The 25764-nt window shown below is 41.0% G+C and overlaps 1 non-coding gene and 1 pseudogene across 1 annotated transcript; one reads left to right on the top strand and one right to left on the bottom strand.

Annotated features, from left to right (window-relative positions):
- The first annotated feature begins 398 nt into the window (after positions 1 to 398).
- Positions 399 to 517, top strand: LOC133364745 (5S ribosomal RNA; annotated as a pseudogene).
- A 19071-nt stretch (positions 518 to 19588) lies between these two features.
- On the bottom strand, positions 19589 to 19659 carry TRNAV-UAC (transfer RNA valine (anticodon UAC)). The gene has a single exon. It is a non-coding gene; the product is annotated as a tRNA-Val (tRNA).
- Positions 19660 to 25764: the final 6105 nt, after the last annotated feature.

Genomic DNA, 25764 nt, shown 5'->3' with positions numbered 1-25764 from the left:
GCTTTGTTTCTAGTCGCCTGATCATCTCCGTTGCCCACCTCTGAACCTGTTCCAGTTTGTCTGCATCCTTCATAACATGTGATGTCTAGAACTGGACACAGTATTCAAGATGAGGCCTAACCAGTGCCAAATAGAGAGGAACTAGTATTTCACGTGATTTGGAAACTATACTTCTGTTAATGCAGACTAAAACAGCATTTGCCTTTTTTTGCAGCCACATCACACTGTTGGCTCATATTCAGCTTGTGATCAAAAACAATCCCAAGATCCTTCTTGCATGTAGTATTGCTGAGCCAAGTATCCCCCATCTTATAACTGTGCATTTGGTTTCTTCTTCCTAGGTGTAGAACTTTGATTTGAATTTGCCATGGATTTGTCTAACCTACTTTTAAAAACCAGCCTATGGCCATACTACCCTGAACAAACCCGATCTCATCTGTTCTTGGAAGCTAAGCGGGTCCAGGTCTGGTTAGTACTTGGATAGGAGACTGTCTGGGAAAACCAGGTGCTGTAGGCTTAGAGGAAGGTTTATGACTATCTAAACTGGCCATCAATTCTTGAGGCAATTAACCATCATATTAAGAAGCTATTTGTCCTGAATCTAGCATCTCCCAATTTCACTGGGTAAGCTACAGTTCTAGTGTTATAGGAGATGGGCATTTTCTCTGTCCACTTTATCCATACTAGGCATACTCTCACTGCCCTCCAAAGCCATCCTTTTCTCTAACTAAACATCTCCATGTGCTTTATTTGCTTTTTTAATTAACTAATTACTGTATAGAGATTTTCATCATGCTCTACTAGTGCCCATGCACTACTCAGGGCAGCTTACAACAATTTAAAGTCACAATGTCTTGAAAAGCAATAAAATAGATTTGAAATGCACAACATTAAAAAATACATTAAAAATACAACAAAGGCAGAGACCCCAGATCAAACATAACCTTTGCAGCAGCTCAGTCAAACACCTGCTGGAATAAAAATGTCTTTGCCAATGGGCCATTCACACTTCATAGGCCAAGGTGTTCCACAACATAAGTATAGCCACTGAAAAGGCCTTGTCTTATTTGTCATTCCTCATACCTTCATTCTGGTACTAAGGTCAGACAGCTGGAATGCTGTGGTTTATATACAGTAATTGCTCATAAACCCCTTAAGTCTTAAGTGCTGTGGAGATTTGTTATGTGATACCCAATGCTGCGCTAGCAAAATTAATGGGACTTCCTCTTCTCCACCCTACACTCCCCAAATCTACTCTGGAGGGTCACTCAACCCTATGGAACAGATTTGGGGAGCACGTCAGGGGGACTTTGTCTGCATCCTTCATAATGTGTGATGTCCAGAACTGGACACAGTATTCAAGATGAGGCCTAACCAGTGCCAAATACTGTAAGAGCAAAAGTCAGTTCCGCTCACTGATGGATGCAATTTGATGTGACCCTGTGTTTTCCCCCAAACTCTCTGTTTTGTGACCTATTATTTTTATTTATTTATTTATTAGATTTATATCCCAGCTTTTCTCCCAGTAGGAGCCCACAACCTACCTTCACAATCACAACAACAACGGCAGCAAAGAATTAAACATGTCTGAGACCATTTGTGGCTTGCACAGAAGAATCTCCATGTGGATTGTTGGCCTTTAATTGATCAAGCAGACATGGAGTATCAACTGTCCTCAGGAAATAATTCATTTGGAGCTTCCTAGATCATAAAGACAGACAGAACTCAAACTGCACATATAGCTTTATAGTGAGCATGGAGCATGAAACACCACAATCATGTTTCTTCCTGGGATTAATTTTCTGCTGTCAAGCACACAGGTGTAAGTCATTTATCGCTATGCACTATTTTGTGGTAACTGAGGGCTCATCCAAACGGAGTGGGATAATCCACGTTTTCCGTATCCGGTTCATCATCTGACAGTCCTCACTTTGCCTGTTTGTTCACTCTTTCCCAATAAAAAAAATGCTTTTTTGCGCCCACACACGCAGCGAGAGGACCCATACTTCTTCTCGCTTTTTCCCGGCTCTGCCCATAACACCCCCCTATCAGCCAATTGGTCCGCAAAAATATGACGTATGCTCCTCTCCCTCTTTGCAACAAAGCACAACAAGGTGCATGCGCTTGAATGTACGAGCGCGAAAGTTTGCATTTCCTGATGGTTTGGTAGTAGTGGCTGTAATGGAGTTCCTCGTCGCTCACCACTCTGCAGCAGCGCCGGCCAGGGGGGTGTCTCCAGGTGCCCCTGACCATCCAGGGGGATTGTGGGCAGTGCACGGCATCATCACTTGTAATCGCCGGGCGAATCCCCCTGTAACCCTTAGGCTCATTCACTGCAGGGTTCAGCCCCGGACTGTTATGCGGCTAGGTGGCAGGAATGCTGCCCCTGAGGGTAGCAAACAGCCCACCCCCACAGGTGGCTGCTCTTGGCTCGGGCAGGGAATGCGGGCAAACAGCCCCACGTGCTGCTGTGTCAATCTGCGCTGAAGCAACCAGCACAGGCTTTGCGGTGTTCCCTCTGATAAAAGAAACATGCAAACCACTTATATGCCTATAATTCCTGTATTTTTGTTTGTTTGTATTTGCGATATTTCACAAAACCAACTGTATGCTTTTATACCTTTAACGTTTCTGGAGGTACACATGATTGCAATTCCACTTATTTCTCCAGAACAGCAAGTAACGATGTGTCATGTCTAGGAAGGTAGACCACCAGTCTCTATGGTTGCAGGTGGCTGAGATGCTCTAGCAAACCACTTATATGCCAATAATTCTGTGGGTTTTTTGCTTGTATTTGGGATATTTCGCAAAAGCGACTGTATGATTTTCAGCTCAGCTGGGCAGCGGAGAACCTGCAGGCTGTGGTTGAAATTGGCAAGACTCAAAGAGAGTAGCCTTGCAGGCAGGAAAGCGAAATTGACTAAGGGTGCGTGAGTGTCTGTAATCCAAGAGGAAAGCCTCTATTTCTCTTCTCTCTCCCTCCATCGACTGTGGATGCCTGGAAGCAAAGACCAATATGTTCAAGAAGGGCATTTGATGTGGGGGGTGAGGGGTGGGAGGTGGAGGTTAGGCAAAAATAAATATTTTCTCCCTTGAAAAAGTTTACAAACAACCACAATTGCAGATCTCATACTGAGCGGCTGCCCAGTTTGCAGGCTGGCTAAAAATTAACCACTGTTGCTGCTTCTGTGCAAATGTGCTTTTTTGCATCTGTGCAGTAGAAGTTGTGGGCCCCCCACCCCAACACCACACCACTGCTCTGATAGGTTCCTTTTTCCCGGGCTTTCCCCAGACATTCGCACACATGCGCAACAGTGGAAATATGTGATTGGCTGAGAATGAGGGAAGGGATATGGGGAACCGCCCAGAACCGCCCATCAAATGCCCACAGCTGTAAAGTCCGCGGTATTGCATCCGAGCGCCTGAAGGTACAGCGGATGATTCCTAGTTTAAAAAAGCAAATTGCATGATTTGCGGTATTGCAGGAGCGGATTTAACAGCGTGAATATGCGCAAAAGCGCGCTGCGTCATATGGACAACCGAAAAATAATGAAAACACAAAGCGATCATGTCACACATTTTACAGTTGTCTGGATGAGCCCAGAGAAAGGAAATAAATACTTCAATTTCTCCATGATGGCATGATATTAATTGGATAAATCATTCAAAAATGAACCTGATAATGGGTTTCATTCTCTGTGTGTGTGTGGGGGGGGTACCTCCTAAACTACCTGGAAGTACTTTATTCCATTTACTTTGTTGTGGCAATTTCGAAGCCAGCTGTTGTGTCCAGATGTCAATGAATTGTTTTGCATAACCACATTTTACAATTATGTATTCTCCATTTATCACCTCAGATGGGAACACTTAATTTGACTGTGAGTGTTTTGGTTATTAGCCAATTCTAGCATTAGCACTTGGTTGCAAGATCAGATGTTTGACAAAACAGCCTACAGGGAGAAAGCTGTGATTTACTTCTACACTTCAGAACTTACAAGTCCTCTGCACATGGTACAGGCTTCTATGAATACATTTCATACATATGGCCTGGGGGAGGAGAAATATTTTTTAATGTGCTTCCACTGCAGATAGAAAAGTTGAACTATGGAACACGCATAGCCAAACACACCCCAATTGTTTCAAGTCTAAAAATGGAACTGTATTAAACTCTTTCCCGTGAACCTTGGGACCTAACATCTACCTCCTAATGGTGATCAGCGCAAAGCAATCTAAGCCACACAGGGCATGGAAGCAACATTGTAAGGCTGTAAGTGCGCTGTGAGACATTTATCTCACATCCCATATCCTCACAGGCTGTGCCTTCCCTTTGTACAAGATGGGTGCCTAAAAAAGCTGATTCTGCCTCTCCAAATCTTGACTTTGGACTCTAGACACATGAACAAACTATAAGGCCATCACAGTGGAACGTGCTGTATTACAACATTAAAAAAAAACATTTAAGTTTTACATGCAACTGTTCAGTGCTTACTGCATCTTAAAACACAAGACTAAGGATCTTTACCCTGAAACAAATTTGACTGGGTTAAAAGAAAGCTTGGTAAATCTGGATAGTATGGCAGCAAAGATCCACATGTTAGGCTGTAATCCAATGCATAATCATCTGGAAGTATGCTTCATTGATTGCACTAGGCTTTGTTTATGAATAAACATGTGCATGGTTGGGGCTGCATGACACTATAGCAGATTTATCTTGATAAAATAGGTTAAGTTCTTTCAATGGACAGATTGTATGAGGACATTGCAGATAAGGAGAATAATAGTTAAATAATTCCTTTTGCAATCATGTGAGTTAAGGTAATTTTTATTATTCTCTAGGCACATAATCTTGGAGGTTGAGAAGGCAAAGAAGGCTGTTTCAACAAATGAGCTTCCAAAACCACAATATGCTCTTTAAAAATTCCTTGATGAAAATAGACTTGCTTAACTTATTTGTTTAATATACTGAGAAAGAGTTGTCTCAAAAAAAAAAAAAAAGGCTCCCTGTAGTCTCATCTGACAAAGGCAGGCTGGTTTGTGAAGTATGTGGTCTAAAAAAAGCCTATCAACAAAATGCCTCTTCTCTGAGGCATTTTAATTCCTGTTAATTCTAAATTATTATATTTTGATTTTAGACTGTACAGTTTTGTGTACAGTTTTGTGTTATTTTTATTGTATTTTTAATGTTCACCGCCCAGAGAGCTGTTGCTAGTCGGGCGGTATATAAGCTTAATTAAATAAAATAAATAAAATAAAATAATGGAATGGTAGAGTGTGAGAGCTCTTGCTTTACACTTCTGAGGCAGCTTCAGATTGGGAGAAGTAGGAATAGCAGGGTCAGGCAGGAACTGAAAACTGAAAACAGGGTATGCCACACAGTCTTTGAAACCAGAAGACAAGGATTGACACTGGCCAGCAGGAATGTATCCCTGAAGAGAGAAAGTGTCTATGCATACAGAATGCAATCTATAGTTACATGTGTTATGTCATATGGTACATAATCTTCATATTACTATATAATCACTCTCTCTATTAGTCTACAAGTTAAACAAAGCATTTGGGGGGCAGGGTGGGCAACTTGGCTTCAGCTGAGGTTGAAACCAAAAGTCACTAAGAGCATAAATAAGAGCCCTGCTGGATCAGGCCAATGGCCCATCTATGTCAGCATCCTGTTCTCACAGTGGCCAACTAGAAGCTCGCAAGCAGGACCTGAGCACAAGAGCACTCTCCCCACTTATGATTCCCAATCCCAAGGTCCGATTTGGCACCTTGGATCAGGCCTGATCTGAACCAAGGTGATCTGGACCCAGTCCAGAACCTAAACTGAATTGGGAGCCTCACGCAGCCCTACATTTATTTAGGGGTTTAAACCCTAATTAAACATGCCGTTGGTGCAAGGAGGAGGGGAAGGAGACACAGCAGACACCCTCATCTGCATTGTCTCCTCCCCTCTGATCAACCTCATATTTAATTAGGGTTTTAAAGCTCAATTAAATATGTGGGCAGCAGTGAGGAGAACAGGAGAGGACAGGCTAGAGTCTCTGCCTGTGTCTCCTTCCCCTCCCTCCTTGCCACTGAACACATGCTTAATTCGAGTTTAAGGACCTGATTAAGCATGCAGTTGCCTGCCCTCCTCTCTTTTGGCAGCTTTGGATCACTCCAGGTGGACCCAACATGACCTGGGGCTATCCAGGGCTGTATCAACCAGATTTGACCCAGATTTGTCCAATTCTGTTCAGAATCTGGGATTTGTCCAGAGCTGGTGCACTAATTCCCAGCAACCCATGTTCAAAGACATACTGTCTCTAACAACAGCAACCTAAAGGACAGCCAAGGAACAGAGTTGAGGTAGGAGAAAGAAAAGTAGTCTGAGTCCTTTGTGAACGGAGCAGGATGAGCTGGAAGAATGGTGGTAAAAAGGACTGCACCGCTTCAAATATTTGGTGGAAAATGTCTTGGAAATTGGAAACACTTGCGCTGCAAGCAAAGAATTGAGCTACAACCTTTTCCCCTGAGGTGCTAGTTTTCTGTCTGCAGAGAATATATTATGTGAGAAAGCATTCAGAGCATTCAAAAGTGGTATCCCCACCACCACCATCTGCAGTCTGAAGTGGTATACTCTGTTCTACTACCTCAGGGAAATTTCCCCATATTCCCCTGTATCAGAACAGCAAGGCTCAAGTCTTTCAGTCAAGCTAGGTGATGGACACCACAAACACAGGTAAACTTCCTGGCAAATTCTGGGAATTTGTATTGCCATGGGACCATCGACCATTTGCTATTGCTTGTCCTCACAGCTATTAGCAAAGTATGGGACTTCAAGAAAACATAGCCAAGACCTTGTCCATTGTATTACATTTCTGCAAACAGTTTCATTGAGTTTGTAATGCAAAAGAAGCAGGAGCCAATGTGTTATTTCTGCAAATCCACACCAAATTGCTGTAAATATATATCAGTATATAAATTACTTCTGAATTCCACAGTTTTGGGTCATGAATTAGCATCATCCTCAGTCTCACCAGTTTCACAGCTCAATGAAGCTAAGTGTCACACCACTATCATTTCATTTCCACATCCCAAGGAATGTGTACATTATATTCAGAGAGAATAAGGAAATCACAAATCTTGAGGGTGTAGAGATATTTGCAACAAGGTACTTTCATGAATATTAGTTCATGGGTAGATGATTCACCATCCTTGGGGGGAGAGCTGTGTATATAAGAGCCTCTGAGGCTGGTAAAGAAAAGAGGCAGACTGAAATACATGCTGTAGGTAGTGGCTACAATATCGTCAAGCAAGGTTGTGTTATGGTAAGACATCTGGAATACTTCCAAACTAAATTTACATTCTATTACCCCATTTACAGAGCTGGGAAAAGTTACTTTTTTGAACTACAACTCCCATCAGCCCTAGGCAACATGGCCACTGGATTAGGCTGATGGGAGCTGTAGTTCAAAAAAGTAACTTTTCCCAGCTCTGCCCATTTAAATAGACTTGGTAACTCCTTCATTAAAATGGGACTTATGAGTGTCTGGACTGCCTTTTACAAACTAAAAGATATGCCAGAGATTTTCATAAAAGCAAAGGAATTTTGAGTAGGTAAATTAATGTTACCATGAAGAGTTCCCAGAATTTGTTTTTGGAAGCATTTAAAACATATTTCTATGATTAACGTTATTACTTCTTTTTTTGGCAATTGACCTTCTATAGACTGAAAACATGATATATGATGTAATGTTTTCTCCATAAACTCTTTATGCAGAATTTACAGAGTGGTGGCTGTACTTAAAATTTAGAAATAAAGTTTTCACCTTAAATATAGCAACTGAAGTGGAAAGTTCAGGTGATCGTTTAACTTATCTGAAGTATTAATAGTCTTTTTTTCTGATATAAACTATATCTATAGTATATGCATTAGATGTGCAGAAACTCAAGAAATTTCACCAGTTTTATTAACCTTTTTTTCCCCTCCCCAATTTCTTTGAAAAATTTTGGATACTTTTTTTGCCTAATAAGATACCTTCAAAAATTAAGCTCACATTCTCACTTTTGGTGGAACTAGGTGGTAACTTAACTATGTGCAGCACCAGGAGCTAATAAGATGAAGAATGACCCACCTACTCAGCACCCTGAAGATAATTTTCCAGTTTGGAGCAACTATGTCAGAGCAACTTTGCATTTGTTCATTTGCATTTTAAAAATTCATATCCCACCTTCAATTATAGAGGGAAAAATCAAAACGGCTAAAAGCCGTTCTGAAATGTTTACAAAGATAATAATCAAAACCAGTAAAAAGAACCAAGATTTCCCAGCTGCAAAAGTGTAAAAGTCACAATACACTGGCAGACACTTATTTACATTAAACTGATTTTGTTTGTGTTTGTTTGGGGGGTTTGCTTCAATATTTTCAGTGTTGGCTCTAGCAGGTATTTTTAGGAGGTAGTTTCAAATAAGGTTATATTCTTAATGATCTAAGCGGCGCAACACAAATGTGCAATTGGCTTGCAAAGGAGCTACACAAGGTTGCTGAGTGCTATCTTTTAATTGAGCAAGCTCAATTCTTGTACAGGTTATGCCAATAACATTACTTAGGAAACTGTGGTGAATGTGAAACTGACCAGAATGAAAGCAACATTAGATTAGATTTCAAAGTGGAAGAGAAAGAAGCCCTAAAATCACTTCTCTTTGGCAACAAGGTATGTCTGTAAATGTTCTATCTGCTGTAACGTTATATATAAAGCTAAGCACACATTTCTCTTGGACTCCATTAAAAAAGGAAACCATAAGCTTAATGTGTCCTTAGTAGAAAGTACTTGAGCTGTACATAATGTTAAACATGTGGAGTTATCAGAATGACATCAATGGGAAAATTCAGTAGTTGCACTCCACCACCCATTAGAGTCAATTAATAAAGCCCTCCCACTGATAATTATGAGCACAGGTTCTAGAATTAGTACATTATTATGCTAGCTTGAGCCCTAATACATGTCTTGTGGTGGTATGTGGTGATGTTGTGATCACAGTGAACTGGGGTAAAAGGGGTAAAAAGCAAAGAATGCAACATTTGATATAAAATTGTGCTACTTGATAGCACTGAACAAGGAAAATATTTATTTTAGTAATAAGAACCCCAAGAACTTTGTAATTCAGGGAAAAAATCTACCCACAATAATAAAAACAAAAAGTCTGTAAAAATATTTCTCCTCTTCTTTCCTCTTATTTTCATGGCAAACAGGTTTATAGATGTTAGTACAGTTGCCAAAGAAAAGACTGGAAATCTCAACTTTACTATCAGGCCCAGAACAAAAATTAGCTCTGATTACATGCAGAAAAGCGTAATCAAAAAAGATAAAAGCTGCTTTTTAATATTAACCTAACTTCAAAAACAAATCTATGTCAAATGCATCAGACATTTGCTAGTTTATGAAACATTTCCCAGCCACATGGTACATTAAACAATAAAAATGTCTAGTTACTATACTCTTCTCTTGGACTGTGTTATAGCAAGACTAGTTCCTTATAGCAGCAGAGAAAAGCTACCAAATGCATATGAGTAAAATATAGAATTGTTTGAGACATTTGCAGATTTTAAAAGCAAAGTTTGAATGCCTTAGGTTTTCTGGAGCCTTGTTATAATAGCATTCTCTTTCATCATGCACGGTACTTGTATGATTCAATCCAGCAAAGTCCAGCTACGTAAGCAGAAGTAGGCTCTTCTCACACATAATCCTAGCTGGATGAGGAGATGTGTATACAAATGGACCTATACATGCCTGATTCCCCCAGCCCAATCTATCAACTATGCTAATAGTCAAGACAACTTATGGTAGCATGCACTAGCTACTTCCTGTATTGAAATGGGAGCCTCCAGGTCATCAGAACACATACAGTAGCATAATACACAACTTGTCCCCCTCCCTCCTGGTAATGGTGGGCTTTGCGAAGAGATGGAAGTAATTCAGAAATCGTCAACAAAAGGTAATTTCCCCCCTCCCCATGGGAACACTATTCTTGCAGAGAAAGCTTTGCATCTTCCAAAACAGCACGTTTCACTCTGAAAAACAACCCACCCAACAATTTGACGCAACCCTCTAAATGACTTTTTGCCTGCCTGAATAAATTTTGCCAAACCGACTTCCTCTCAGAAGCATATATATTAGTGACTTTTGACGTGCATCAGGAGCATATGCCACCTTTTATTTGATGAGCTAGCTTGGCTGCAGTCTGTCATTAGCTTTGCAGCTCTTTAAACACATTCGAGGTGAGTGCTAGTATCATCTGTTTGCTTCCTGTGCTGTTTTGTATGTGCTGATAAACTAAACAACTGTCAGTGGCAAGCAGCAGCTTTGGGAGAGGAACGTGAATTAATATCCAGTAACAGTATAAAGTATTTGTTGATTTATTACAGTTATACCCCACCTTTCTTTTCATCATAGAAACCCAAGGCAGCTTACATATGGTTCCCAGGAGGTCTCCCATCCAGGCACTGACCGGATCTGACCCTGCTTAGCTTCAGCAGGGTGCTGGCCTCATGTGCCTTCAGACCATAGCCTGGGTATGGCATGCTTTGTGTGGAACTTCCCTTTAGAATAAATGGGGGCTCTGCAAGAGCACTTTAAATGTTTCCCTGTGCAACTCCCATTCATTTCAATTGAGCTTGCAAAGGAGAAAATTGTAATGGATTGTGTCCAACTGCAAGAAATAGAGGCAGATGTGATACAAGTTTCCTATGGTGGCCACTACACCATTCTGCTCCCCCCCCTCCCCAGGGAAGAAGCCTAGATGTATGTGTAGCTTAGAACAAGACCTATTGTGCTTGCTTTTACCATTTCTTCTTCTCTGGTCATTCATATCCAGTGTCCAGCCAGGTAAAGGAATAGAAGAAGCACACTGGGAGTAGAGGACAGAGACCATATTGTACTTGGCAGATATTTCACTTCTTTAGTAGACAGAAATTGCGGTAGGATGCATTGCCATTAAGATCTGATGATCTGTGTGCTTAAAAAAAAATATTCTGAAAAGACATTACCTCACAAGAATAGAATGTTGCACTGCATTAATGTTTCAGGGTCGAATTAAAGCTTTCTGGAATGAATGTCAAGGATCAGCAGTTTTGAAACGTAGATCTGATGCATATGGCACTTTTTCATTGTCTTAGAGGTGTCGCCATTGGATACGTGAAATCTTTCCACTGGCAACAGAAGTAATTGGTGAGGATTTCTGACAATTTACCAAGAGCTGAATGGATCCAGAGCTCCATACTGTCTCCTTCTCCTGGGAAGTGTGGCTGACGGAGTGATCTTGCAGTTGTTCTACCTGCTACATCTCCCTGGCAGAGGATGAAGACACCAACAGACTTTAGCCAGGCTTGTTTAACACTCTCACGCTTCAGAAAGTTGCTGCCCTGTTTCAACATAGTGAAAAACTACTGTAGGGCAGGAGTAGGAACTTTCAGTCCTGAGAGCCAAACATGCCCCCCAGGCCTCACCAGCCTTAGTCTGCCTTTCTGGAATGTGTCCTTGAATTGTGGCAATGCTTCTTGCAAGCCTGGACGGAGGACTAAGAGGCACTTTTTAAAAACAGTACTCATGATCCACAGTCCATTTAACAGCTTCAATTCCAGATCAAGGAACAAAGTAAGATAAAACAGGGGGAAAATTATACAAAAGTGACAAAATCATAGAAACAGGCCCGGTAAACCAATTAATTCCCTAAGAAGGCAGGTGAGCAAAATTAGAATAAGGACAAAAAAATTAAAACTTCCAGGTTAACCTAGATGAAACAAAGATAGGACATTCAAACAGATTAAACAAATAAATGGTTTTAGCAACAGCTCCCACTCCATTTATCAGCTGTGGCAGTCCCCCCCGGCTCTTACACCCAAAGAGGGCCCCACTCTGTGCCAGCAGACTCTCACTCTGTGGGTTTTGAGTAACGTAACACATTTTTCCCACCCCACCCCAGTTCTCACCCTGTGTGGTATGAATCATTGCCCACAAATATCTACAGCAAGAATGTCCCTCGCCTTGTCCATAGCAGCAACAGAACAAAAAACAAACACGAAAGAAAAAGAGAATGCGAGTGAGCCTCAGTTGATGTTACTCTCTCCTTCCCAGTCCTGACTAGGGATGGAAAGATCTGTCAATTTCAGTTCTCTCCGTTTCTCATTTTTCCAATCTTAAATTCAGTTCTCCATATTTCTGCACCTACTTGCGATTTTTTTAAAAAAAATCCTCATGAAAATTCTCCAGCATTTTAGTGCAAATTGCTCCTAACAAACACATCTTTGTAGGCAGTTTTGACTATGTGTAGACATTTGTGTTAGCAATTTCTCATCATATTATGCAACTTTGTATGTTATTTTCACTCATATATTCATTTTATGCATACTTTCCCCAAACATAAGAAGTTTTGTAAACATTCTTTGGTTGCCAATCTGCATTGCACAATTCCAATAAGTGTGAATTTCGAAGGACAGCTATGTTTCGGTTCTCATATTGTTTCAGAAAGTGCGGATTTCATAGATGTGACTTGAAATGCCAACTGAATCAAATTTCTTGCCTATGCCTAGTCCTGACATAACTCCAAGGCTGCTGGGGAGGGCTGTGCAGGTGATTTGCTGGTCCCTCCCATCTCTTTCCTCTTACCAGCCAGCACAAATAGCATCTGGTGTTATAGAAACCCCTGGCTTGTGTGACACTAGAATGTAGCCTACTGTGCGAGGGTAAGAGTCACATCAGTTGCCTCTGTTCCTACCCAACGTTTGTATCTGGCCCCCAGAAGACTGGAGGCAGATTCATATTGCTTTGCACTTCTCCAAGTTTTTCAATGCAGTTCTCCAGCTAAGTAACATGCACAAAAATGCATACAGTCCAGTAGGGCCCCACTTTACAGAGCTTTGCTTTACAGTGCTTTGTTAATGTGATGGTCTCAATTAGATGCAATTAGACTAAAGCCCCACTCATGTTGTGGTAACCTCTTCTTCAGGCTCTTATACCCCAAATTGCATTACTGTTCCTAAGAACAATGGTTCCCTTTGTGAGTAAGCAAGGCCTTATAAAAGAGCCTCCAATACCTTTCTAAGTATTATAGGAGAGACAACTTATTTTGAAGAAGAGCCAGCAAGAACAACCATGAACAATACAACTCTATTTTATTTATCTATCCCTAATACAGAAAATAGATTCCCTAAGAATGATTAAAAGAGCATTGATCAGGTCTTACAATATAAATGTATACTTTACCAAGCCTGGGTCTCAAACTCGCAGCCAAGTTAGAGATCGAGCCCCCCTACAATCTAAAAAGCTCCTTATATACCCTTCTCTCCTATCTAAAAACCACCTGAACGTAACAACTTGTTACTACATAGGGCTAACAGCTTTCCTATATATATAAAAATAATCAATAAGACATTGGTTTTTCCACCTAGTAGCCGTCAAACCATTAAGTTTTAAAAAGTTCTACTTCTTAGAGTGCGGTTAAGCAATTGCTGCCATACAAAGTTCATCTTGCAGTTTTTGCACAAAGCTAGCCTTATACTAAACACCAGCTGTTTCCTGCCTTTCTAAAGAGTTACTTCCTCAAGCTGGACCACATTATTTCCTGTTGTGTCTGGAGTTGCTGCAGCTGTTTTTTATATTTCTTAACACACCAACCCTTCGGGCAGGGGGAGGAGATGATAGTCTGGCCCGATTAAAGATCATGCCCCAGGTTAGATATGCTCCTGCTACATATCTTCGGGATATGCCAAATCTAGGATTTGTATTGGGGAGAATCATAATAGTTCCTGGGGGGGGGGTCTGAAATCCATGCCTGCATCTCTGCTCTTTTTAGTGGCTTATTTATTAGAGCAGGACAAGTTTCAGACATATTTTTACCACTCTCCTGTGACACTCATACGGCGCTTGTTCTGCTTTTATGGCTGTTTTCGGGCATTGCACACCATTCTATTCAATGAGTTCTGCTTTTCAGCGGTTTTTGCTTTTTGGCGGGGGTCCGGAACGTAACCCGCTGTATGAGTGGGGCCCTACTGTATGGTAAAGCCTACATTACAATGCATATATTAGTAATGACCTACAAAAGTGCATTATAATAGGGGAAATTGCTTGCAAAATATGTGCATATGAGGTGAAATGCATGCAAAAATGTGTCTAGATTGTCATGCAGATTTTTTTAAAAAAATCTATATGAAAAATTTTGTATGCATTTTAGTATGCATGTTTGCAAACTAATGTAAAATGGAAAGAAGTGGAGGTTAAAAAATGAGAAACTGAGAGAAACAACAATGGATTGATTTCTCCATCTCTACCAGCATAGTGCCTAAAACAATTTCATTTAAATGCCTGCTACCTCCCCCGCATTTGATCTTAAGACTGTGACCAGTACAGACTCCGTGCCTTCCACATAAGTAAAACAATGACTCCTGCATTGCTCAAACAGGCCAATGATAAGAGGATGTGTGCTTGCTTCCTTTACTTTGTGCTTCTCTGTCTCATTCAAAAATGATTTTGCACATTTCCCCAGTGGGTTGATGTAAGCTGTTCCTGCAGTATGAGATATCGTCCTGCCAAGATCTACATATCAAAAGAATATTACTGTTAATGATATTGCTATTTAGTTGTGTTCAGTTGTACTGAAAACTATGATATTAGGGTGAGATTTTTTCAAAAAAAGCTTTCAGCAAGACAACCAAATTTGGGAACCTAATTATATTCTATTAAAGGTTAGCTATGTAATGTATCAATACAGATCCACAGGCAATTCTTTTTTTGTGATGCTTCAATTCCAATTTAAGGGAATTAGGACAAGGGCCAGAACCAGCTGCCTATTAAATGTAGATGCTGACATCAGTTATTTCCGACTTAGTTGAGCTTCTTTTTTTGCTTCAGAAGGGTGAATGTGACTTTCTAGACTTTATTAATGCTAAAGAATATTGCAAACATGCAGTTATGGAGCAAAAAACTACACAAAAGGAATGGGGAGGATCAAAGGATGACATTATTATTGTTGTTATTGTTATTATTATGCCATTTATTTTACTTTGCAATGGTGAAATGTAGTTTGGAAGTAACTCAGTTTGAATGTTGTGCCATTCCTGATTTTATGTCAGTTTAATAGACTATGTAGACAAAACATGCTACATTTGGCTTGTTACTCTGCACTGCAGGATTCTTTAAGTTTATACAATTTCATTTGGTATTGTTCTGTTTACTGTTTCCTATTTATTGTTCAAAGGAAAAATAGTGTTTGTGGAACTGGAACATGGTTTCCATTATCCATCTGTTATCAGTTGATGATAACATCTTGGATTTTAAAAGGCCAGATTAATCATACAAGGTTGATGACAAAAAAACTGGATTATTATTATTATTATTATTATTATTATTATTATTATTATTATATGGTTTCTATCCCACCCTTCCTCCCAAAGGAGCTCAGGGTGGCAAACAAAAGCACCAAAAACATTAAACATCATAAAAACAAACTTTAAAACACATTAAAACAAAACAGCTTCAAAAAGTTACTTTAAAAAAGCAATCAAAACATCTTGTAAGATTAAAAACATTTTAAAAAAGAAAGTTTAAGAACATATTAAAAAGCAATTCCAACACAGATGCAGACTGGGATAGGTCTCAACTTAAAAGGCTTGTTGAAAGAGGAAAGTCTTCAATAGGCACCGAAAAGATAACAGAGATGGTGCCTGTCTAATATTTAAGGGGAGGGAATTCCAAAGGATAGGTGCCACAACACTAAAGGTCCATTTCCTATGCTGTGCAGAACAGACCTCCTGATAAGTTGGTATCAGCAGGAGGCCCTCCCCTGCAGAGACCAATGATCAACTGGGTATGTAAGGGGTAAGACGGTCTTTCAGGTATCCTGGTCCTAAGCTGTATAGGGCTTTGTACACCAAAACTAGAACCTTGAACTTGGCCTGGTAGCAAATGGGCAGCCAGTGCAATTCTTTCAGCAGAGGGGTGACATGTTGGCAATACCCTGTCCCAGTGAGCTGTCTCGCCACCACATTTTGCACCAGCTACAACTTCCGGACCAACCTCAGCCTGTAGGTTACCAGTGTGTGGACAACAGTGGTCAGGCTATCCCAGTCCAGAAAAGGCTGAAGCTGGTAAAAGGCACTCCTAGCCACTGAGGTCACCTGGGCCTCTAGCGACAAAGATGGATCCAGGAACTCCATGATAATATGAACCTGCTCTTTCAGAGGGAGTACGACCCCATCCAAAGCAGGCAACTGAACAATTATCCGAACTCAGGAACCACCAACCCGCAGTGCCTCTGTCTTGCTAGGATTCAGACTCAGATTATTGACCCCCATCCAGCCCACCACAAAATCCAGACAGTGTCCAGGGCTTGCATGGCCTCTCCCAATTCAGATGTTACAGAGAAATAGAGCTGGGTGTCCTCAGCATACTGCTGACACCTTGCCCCAAATCTCCTGATGACAGCTCCCAAGGGATGTTAAACAGCATGGGAGACAAGATGGTACCCTGCGGCATCCAACAGCACAACTGCCAGGGGACCAAAAGTCACCCAATGCTATTCTCTGAGAACAACCATGGAGATAGGATTGGAACAACTGTAAAACAGTACCTCCGATACCCATCTCACCAAGTCGGTCCAGAAGGATACCATGGTCAATGGTATCAAAAGTCTCTGAGAGATCAAGTAAGAATAACAGGGTCACACTCCCCCTGTCCTTCTTCCGATAAAGGTCACCCATCAGGGCGACCAAGGCCAATTCATTCCCATAACCAGGCCTGAAGCCAGACTGGGATGGGTCAAGATAATCTGTTTCATCCAAGAGTACCTGCAATTGCTGTGCCACAACCCTCTCAATCACCTTCCCTAAAAAGGGTATATTTGCGACTGGTCGGTACTTGGCTTTTTAAGGAGTGGTCGGATCACTGCCTCTTTCAAGGCAGCTGGAGCCACTCCCTCCCACAATGATGCATTATTATTATTATTATTATTATTATTATTAAATTTTATTTATATCCCGTCTTTTGGCCAAAAGCCCTCAAGGTGGCTTACAAAGAAAGATAAACACACGTATAAAAATACAATATAAAAATATGATAAAAGCAATACAATTTACAAGAATTAAATTAAATAACAAATAACATTATAATAACACATAAAATTAAATAACAAATAACATTATCATTATCGGCACCGCCAAGAAAGAGGAGGTGATGTTAGTGAGGGTGGCAGCTTCCGAGAGGCAGAAGGGCGACAGACATTTGTTACAGCGAAGCTGTTTGCTGTTTCAATGTTGTCTTCCTCTCCACGTCCTCACACTCACTCAGCTGCTGCTCCCCGGGCTTCTGCTGGTGGTGGTGGTGATGGTTTATGTCAGGGGGGGGCTGCAGCAGCTCAGACTCTGGGACCTGGGCCTTGCCACTTCCCCCTGTTGGCAGAGTTGTGCCATTGCATATCCATACAGTTGTGCGAATGGCGGCACATCTCCTGTTCTGCTTGCATAGCAGGGCTTCTGACAGATATCCTATAGTCTGGAAAGGTGTTGTAATGAATAACTGGGAATCGCTGCTTGTTTGCAGATGTTTTCCTTTCCAATGCCCTGGGTGCATCTTTTTTGTGTGTGTGTGCACAGTTCTGTGAAGTTGTTCTGCTATGTCAGAAACAAAACAATCAGATGCAGGAATTCTCAACTGTTCTGCAAACATTCTGTGGATCACTTGAATGGAACTTGGTCTGCAGGCCACAGCTTGAACACTTCTCATGTAAGAAAATAGCCACTTCTAATCGGGAGAGAAACAAACCCTGCATTGACCACACCTTGGTGGTAGCTGTTATTGCCAGGTCTAGACTGCCAAAACATCTCAGTTGTATGACATAAGATTCATCAGACTATTCATGACAGTGCTATCTATACTGCAAAGATCCCCCTCTTTACCTAAGAGATAGTTTTAATAATATATTAACTTTAACATATATACATGCTCGCAAACAAGCCATTTATAAACTGATGGTTTGTGTTATTATTGCATTTGAAATTCACATAAAACTTAAGTGATGATTTGGCCTTGGAATTGCTTAGGAAGACTGACTTTCTGCCAAGGGCTTTCTGACATTCTAACTACTCTCCCCCATTCCCTGCCCTAGGAGTCTCTATTCTAAGATGTTGCCTTATAGGTGACTGCCATTAAGTGGTTGCCAAAGGAGTGACAACATAGGGACAGAGAATGTAGAGTGGGATCCAAAGTCAAAGTCAGAAATTCAAGAACCATTAAGGCACTGGTGAAGACCAGTCAAGGACTCTTTCTCCCTTCTGCTCTTTCTTCCTTTCTAAGGATCTGAGTTGTTTTGGCAGTCTAGTCCTGGCAATAACAGCTACCACCAGAAACTAACAAGTGACATTGGAGCAATTGGAAGTGAGAAAGTTTTAGCTAGGGATGGGGAAGAAATTCATTTCAGTGCACATATAAGGTGAATCTACCTAATTTTCATTTTCCAGAACAATTTGCAAACTGAAACAAAGCTATCCTTCAAAATTCTCATTTCTCCAAATTTTTCAATTCAATTCTCCAGCCAAGCAATGTGTACAAAAAAATGCATGTAAAGTGGGCATAAAAATTCATATAAGTGAAAATAATGTACAAAATGCATTATATTGGGGAAATTGCTTTGCAAAAATGTATATATTAGGCAAAATTGCAAATATACAAACGTGTATATGCTAGGAGAAATTCACACTAAAATGCTGATGAGGACTTTTTTAAAAAAAATGCAAACTGGACATGGAAATGTGGAGAACTGAACTTAAGATTGGAGAAAGGAGAATCTGCAAGAAACTAAAATTGGCAGATTTATCCATCCCTACTCATGGATGGAGACCTCCAGATACTGTTGCATTACAATTCCCATCATTCCTGAACTTTGGCCATGCTGTCTGGGGCTGATGGGAATTGGAGTCCAACAACATCTGGAGGGCCACAGGATCCCCAACCATGGCCAAGACACTAATGCCCCATCATTCCCTGCACTAGTCCCTTTCTCTGCTCCCATTAGTTTCTTGTAAGGGCCAACACAACACAACAAAAACTGTATTATACTACATACACAGCAACGTTGGCACAGATACACCATAATACATTGCCAATCTTGTGAATCATTGCATTGTGAATCATTGCACTATCACTTAGAACAGGGCATTTATGCAACAGTCCTTCCACCAGATCCTATGCATTTTTACATGCATCACAGATTATGTGTTCTTAATAGCAATTTACTTTCGAAAGGCATTGGATAATTGGCCATAAAGAAGGGTTTGATTTGAGAGAGTGTGTGGCCTCATAGGCTCTGCATGCATGGCCTCATAGGCGCTCCACCTGGTTTAGGTTCCACCAGCCTTCACTGTTTTCTCTCTGTCTTAAGACTCTCCTTTTTGCCCACTGATTCTTCTGCACTGTTACGTCAGGTCCTTGCTTCTTTTACCTTTACCCTTAGGAAGCTGCCTTATACCAAGTCAGACCATTGGTCCATCCAGGTCAGTATTGCCCACGCTGACTGGCCATGGCTCTCCAGGGTTTCAGACAGGGAGGATTCCAGCTCTACCTGGAGATGCCAGGAATTGAACCCGGGACCTTCTGTGTGTAAGGCAGATGCTCTACCACTGAGCTATGGCCCTTCCCCATAATGGATCCATCCCTTTGGCTGTGTTAGTGAGATGCCCTTCAAAAAGAATGTATTCAGAAACAACATGGCTTGGAGATCGGCGTGTCTTTGAATAATGAGGAGTGTGTGCTTTTATAACAAATACTCTGAGGAGTTTCTAACCTAGATGAATGCTTTTCCTATGGCATTTGTGGGGCTCTCTCCCAAGTGAAATGTGGTTGAGCACAATTTCTTACACTTTCTTTCCTTCGTCCTCTCTGCTTTCCAATAGTATCTCTTCAGCCCACACTGGAAAAAGGCAATTGAGGAGGAGAAGGCGGCCAGAAAGAGAGACTTGCACACATGTCAGACAGTATTATAGATGATTGAAATACAACCTGCTCAAACCAGCCAAACTTGCTCTTTATTATGCTGACCTGCTTAAAAATGTTCAAATCTTCCACTGTCAAAATGTGACAGGCCAAATGTTTCTACAGATGATGTCAAGCAGACATACACCAGCATGGTGGGTGGGTGTTTAAAGCAGTTCTACAAAGATGCTCCAGGACAGGTCATATTCATGATGCTATAATCTGCACCATCCCTCCTCCTTTGGCTCTGAATGATGTAGGAAGAGTTGTCTGCGTGTCTTCAGCCAAGACTTTTCTCATCAGCCACGCTTCTCAAGAACAACAGACTTATCCAGACAGGATTAAGATCAGTGAAAGCAAGAAGACGACATTTTATTCTTTGGAGCGTCCTTTCTTCAGAGATCACAGTAGCTTTAAATCCTTCTGCCATCCATTCTAACCAAAAGATCCATCTCTTCTTGAAACAATGAGGGTCCCCTCTCCCCCACCACAAATGATTGGTTCAAACTGATATATTCTTCCTCAACACTTCCCATGTTTCACTTCCAACTATGCCAAAGGGTACATTGTGAATGAAATTTTCTTCCCATTTATAAATAGGAAGAGAGTTTGTTGTTTGGTGTTCCCAGTGACATATCTGGAAGCCATTTCAAATATCCACTGAAAAGGCCAGTCTGGTATTTCTCTGTGTCCCATATTGTTCTTGTGAACTAAAATGTAGCATGAGATGTTTGGCTGTGTAGATGGAAGTAGAGTGAAGCAGTAGGTGGGGGACATGTGAACCAGAGCCTCTTGCTTGGATCAAAGAAGTGAACAATTACATTTGTACATTCCGAGGGCACTTTGGGCTTGTGCTTCTCAAATAGCAGGCCTGATAAACACCTTTTGAATCTGAGGGGAGTATCATAAGCTGTTCATAATAGGGCATGGGGGTTGCCTGTCAAAAGAAAAAGGGGAAAAGAAAATTCCACTGGACATATCCAAGCCCTTACACTCTTCTGATCCCAGCCCATATGATGCATTATCTGTCGACAATGATTGAAAGGCTTTAGTCAAGCTCACTTCTCCCCATAAAAGAGAGTCTACCTTGAGTTCTACATATGATCATTAGGTTGCTAAGCTGCCTAAGTAAAAGCCATATTACCATAAAAACAAAATATTAAAACATTGTTATTAAAATAATAAAACCACTAATGACACCATAAAACTTGAGCAAATTCTAGCAGAACATGATTCCTACAGTTAACAGAACAACCAGCAGACTTTTTTTGTCCCCAAAAGCCAGAAGGAAAAAAATAGACCTTCAAAAAGACATCAGCAAGGGGGACATTTGTACCTCCAGTGGAGACCAGAGGCAACCTGAATATAGAATAAGCCAATGGAATGGATGTTTTAGTTCAGTTGGGGTGTAATGGAATCCTGTTCAGAGTCCATCCTTTGTAACAATATCTCACACAGCTCTGATGCTTTTTGGCTTTGTGCAAACAACCCTGTGCACAATAAGCCCACTGCATATCTTAAAAGGCACACTTGGAATTGAGAAAATCTAGCAAGCCAAAGAGCCCCTTTTGAGTAATTATAGTTATAAGAAAGGTCTTGCTTTTCTCTTGCTTTCCCTCTTTCCTTCTTTCCCTCTTTCATGCATGCATGCACACACACGCACACACACACGCTGTATGTACATCTTGAATGTTTGGACACTATTTTGTGGTATTTTGGTTGACTTAATAACAGATGATGTAATATCACCCATTGTGTAACAGATGAGTAATCAATTTGCTCCATGGTTTTGCCAAAATCAGCCTACCATTTTTGACAAGTGTATGGAATTAGACATGGAACCTAAAGGTTCTTTGTACCCTGTGGGATTAGTAGCCTTATCTTCCAAGAATTTGTCCAATCCCCTTTAAAATCATCTAAGCAAGAGGCTATCACCACATATTGGGGCAGGGAACTATAAATTAAGACATGACATCTGAAGTTTATTGTTCTAATAGTCATCCTCATAAAATGTATCCTTTGAACTTCTTCAAAATACTAACCACCTGATTTCACCAAAATTAATGAGTGTTATAATGTCAAAAGAACATAGTGTACTTGCTAATGGTCATCCATGGCATCGTCTTACATATGTATTAAAGCGCTAATGTTCTTGCACCAAATCCAGTAATTATAAAAGCATCAAGCTAATATGACCACAGATAATTCATTGTTTAATTAACAATGTTAACCAAATGTGAAGAATCCCACATGCAGCATATTTAGGAAAAATGATTCATTGTTCAAAATAAGTCTGAAAAACTAGAAGGATGCATTTGATTTTTTTTTTTTAAAAAAAGAGGTTTAAGTGAGATATAAAAGACATGCATGCTTAATTAATTACCTAGACAGAGCCAACACAAGATGTCAGATCAGATTATTCACATTTACCCATGACTCTGGGAAATACAAATTCTATCTGAATTTTGAACAACAATGTTTTTGAGCATGTCTGGGTCTGGTATTTTTGTGCAAACCCCACTGCAGACAGGACAGATGAAACATTTGGATCCAGATCCAGTTTCAAATTCCAAACCTCTTTGGCATTTCAGGGTATTGAGGATTTGGTGAAGCCACACACATAATGTATATTTAATAACTGACCGGGAAAATAAGCTGCTTCATCTTTTTTTTATATGTACCCAAGAGATCATTTGTTTTACACCATAGGAGTAAGGCTAATTCCCATCATTGTCTTTTATTTGATTGTTTAAATGCAATGAATCTATCATCATAGCAAGATTAGTTTTTCCTTTGTTGTCGCATATTCACTCCTCTGCCTCCCTTTTCTGTTTCATATCTTTCCCCTGCTTAGTTTCTGCTGAGGTGAAGTTTAGATATGAATTTAAGAAGTACACATATTGTCCTGGCTCCTGCCCAGAACATGGCAGCAGGCTCCATTACTTATAAATAAGGAAGTGATACTTGATTAAAGGAGATCAAAGGAGATTATTGGTATATACTCAGGCACATGGAGGAGCCGGATACAAGTCCAAGGGTTCTTACAAGGCAAGGGGTTAGCAGGAATACATCTGGTCTAAGAACAGAGATCAAGGTTCACAAGTCCAAGATCAGTAACAAGAATTCCAAGGCTGCACAGAAGCTCCAGCATTGTTCGAACAAACTTCCCTGTCTACCTGCCAAGCTTTTCAGTAAAGGCATGGTTGCCCAGCTACTTGCAAGAATCCTGGCTCCTGTGGGAGTTTCTGCCCTGAAGGTAGGCACTGTGCCTAGAGAGATGCCTCTTCTTTTTTCTCCTGATACTCTGCCTTTCTCTGGGGGTCAAATGCCAGACCCACCTCCACCTTTGAATCCTCCCACCCTATCACATCAGACCGTACTCCAGAGTCTTCCCTGTTCCCCAGTGGGGAAACGGCCTCTGCAGACTCAGCCCCCTCTCCTACATCAACAGAACAGAGGAAGCTTCTGGGGCTCTTGCTTCAACCACTGAGCAACGCACATCTGGAGGCAGGGGGGCTGTTCTGTCAACTGGGTTTTGTTCCATTGTCTCATCTCCATCTCCCGCTCATTCACCATCCTCTTCTTTCAGTGCTTGCAACTCCAGGTCTGAACCAGAGTACTCAGAGGGTTATTATTATTAGAATTAGAATTTATATCCCGCACTTCCTCCTGAAAGAACCCAGCATGGCAAACATAACCAAAACCATTTAACAAAAAGAAGGAAAACATATTATTTATTTATTTATTGTATTTATATACCGCCCCATAGCCGAAGCTCTCTGGGTGGTTTATATTAAAAACAGTTAAAAACATTCCAAAGCACAACTGCAATTAAAAACATTCTAAAACGTATCAAAATATTCTAAAACACATCTAAATCATTCTTTCATCAGTGATCTTCAGGTTGCCAGGAATAGTCCTCTTCAGCCATCAAATGCCTGGGTAAACAGGAATGTTTTCAAATGTTGATGTGTGAGCGTTGTTGCGTGAACAGCATACGTTACGTTGGAGTTAAGTTGAGCAAGAAGCTGCACAGAGGCAGTAGATCAGGTTAAGAGTCTTTATTAGTCATTATGGCTTAAAGCTTAAAGGTAGATTACATGTAGAGTTTCCCCCCCTTTAAGGAGAAGCTCCCAGTTCAGAGACAAGACACAGAAGAAGGAAGAACTAACAGCAGGCTGTTACAACTTTCCCAGCTGTTATCTCCCATTACCATGGCAACGGCTGGCCTTGGATTGTCTGCTCTCAGGCCAGCAAAGACATAACTCCTCCTAGCTACAGATTTCAAAACTTTCAGACTTGGTGGAAAACAACCAGGCCTAATGGGTCAACATGTTCCCCTTTTTCCATCATGTCTGTCAATTACAAATAAAGCTCAGCAATACATTTCAACAATACAAAGGTAATACATTTCAATACATTGCATCATACAGATCCAGTTTACATTTCAGTACATTTCAAAACTTTATTCAATCAAACTTTGGCTGAACACAGGTCAAATATAGTGTTTCTGGATCCATCTCAACCTGTTTATTCATACCTGGGCTGGTAATTACCCCCACTGTAAATCTTTCAGGCGGTTTGCCAATGTTCGCTCTTGTAGAGCGTCTCAAAGGAACTGGGGTTTCTGCTCTCTCAGCCCCCCCGTTTGAGCTGGTACTTGGCACAGCTTGATCAGGAGATTCCATTTCCTCAGCCTTGCGTTTCTTTGATCTCCGTTTCCCACAAATGAGTTCATTTAATGCATCCCTAAGAGGAATTTGTGTGCCTTCCACTTTTATGTCAAGGTTTGGTTTGAATGTTTGTGCTTGTGTTTGTGCTTGTGTGTCAGCTGATCCTGTAAGAATGACTGTTTGCCTTTGATCCCAAGGCTTTTCAGCAACTTTAATGCTTCTGCTCAGAATTAATTGCTGTGTTTCTGGTAACCAAACTCTGAAATATGCATTCTGAAATCCCAAAACAAATCCTTGTTGTGCTCTGGGTGCAAGTTTGCCTCTTCTTTTTCCCTGTGGAATTTGTACCCAGCAACGTGCCCCGAATTTCTGAATGTGTTGTAATTTCGGCTTTCTCCCAGTGAGTTTCTCATAAGGTGACATTCCAATGGCACTGTGTAACACCCTGTTGTGAATGTAATTCGCATACAGAATTGCCTCTGCCCAGAAAGAATTCCCTAAACTGGAATCCATTAACATGGCTCTCATTGCTTCCTGAAGCACCCTGTTTTTGTTCTCTGCAGTTCCGTTGGAAGGTTTAAGTGCTATTTTCTTACTTGCCAGCACTTCATGCAATGCTTTACCCATGAATTCCTCCCCCTGGTCTGAGTGTATAGCCCCCACCGTGATGCCATGTTGAGTTTCGATTCTCTTAATGAACAGTTTCAGTTTCTGCTCTGCTTCACTTTTATGCTTGAGCAAATAAAGATTAGTGTATCTAGAAAAATCATCTACAATTACCAAAAAGAATCTCGCACCTCCTCATGAAGTGTTTATTGGCCCTGATAAATCAACATGAACTAACTGGTAGGGAGCTGTTGTGGTTCTCTCAGCCTCCCGGTTTATAGGTGCAATTGTCATTTTCGCTTTATGACATGCATCACAATCCATTAACTGTCCACAATCTTTCAACCGCATGTTTTCACTATGCATAGGGGTTTTCTTTATCGTGTCAAAGTTTGCATGCCCCAGCCTCTGATGCCATTCATGGACATAGCCTTGATGTTTCTGTGCCTCAGCGTTTAACACAGCACACCCTGCTTGACTGCTCTTTA

The sequence above is a fragment of the Rhineura floridana genome, chromosome 9, assembly GCF_030035675.1.
Source record: "Rhineura floridana isolate rRhiFlo1 chromosome 9, rRhiFlo1.hap2, whole genome shotgun sequence".
NCBI lineage: Eukaryota > Metazoa > Chordata > Lepidosauria > Squamata > Rhineuridae > Rhineura > Rhineura floridana.
The sequence above is the reverse complement of the archived record's forward strand: the minus strand, read 5'-3'. Positions and strand labels throughout refer to the sequence as shown.